A 711-nucleotide genomic window follows, 5' to 3' on the forward strand; every position below is an offset into this window, starting at 1 on the left:
CCCTTTTTTTCTCCCCCTAACCGCGCTGCCTGTGCACAATTGCCGCTTTTTTTGGCCACGGTTGGAGAGTTGACTGTTGCTGCTGTTTGCTGTTGCTAAGTTTTTGCGGTTATGATCGCCAGTCCTTTCTATAATCGGGGCTTGCGCTGCGGCATAGACGCAACCGAAAACCAAAGCAACAACAACAAAAAAAGAACACAAGGGAGAGAGAGTGTGTGTGAATAGGCAATTCAACGAGAGAAAAAAAAAAACACAGACTAACACACATGTGCAGAGGCGCGAGGAAAGGTCCTGCGAGGGAAAAAAAGGAACAGCGTGCAGACTGCTCTGGCGTGGGTGCCCCAATCACAGCCCGGGAGGTGACATGGCGTTCACACACACACACACACACACACCACATATATATATATATATATATATATAATGTAAATATCGATAAGACACATTCCGTCACACGGTTTGATTCATTCATTGATGCATTGCTTGTTTAAATGGAGGCGCGCCGTGGTCACCCCGGCTTAATTTCTTCAAATAGACATGCACTTTGCGCTATCACCAGCTTGCCACGAACCACTCGTCATACTTGTTTCGCTCCTACGCAAAAGGACACGGCCACTTGCGGGGCCGATTGCACAGCCGCAGCTGGCACAAGCCGAACAACAACAACACCAGCAACAGCAACCGTAGTAAACACAACACACACACAAGGAC

Source organism: Trypanosoma grayi (genome assembly GCF_000691245.1).
Source record: "Trypanosoma grayi strain ANR4 Tgr_1184_V1, whole genome shotgun sequence".
Taxonomy (NCBI): Eukaryota; Euglenozoa; class Kinetoplastea; order Trypanosomatida; family Trypanosomatidae; genus Trypanosoma; species Trypanosoma grayi.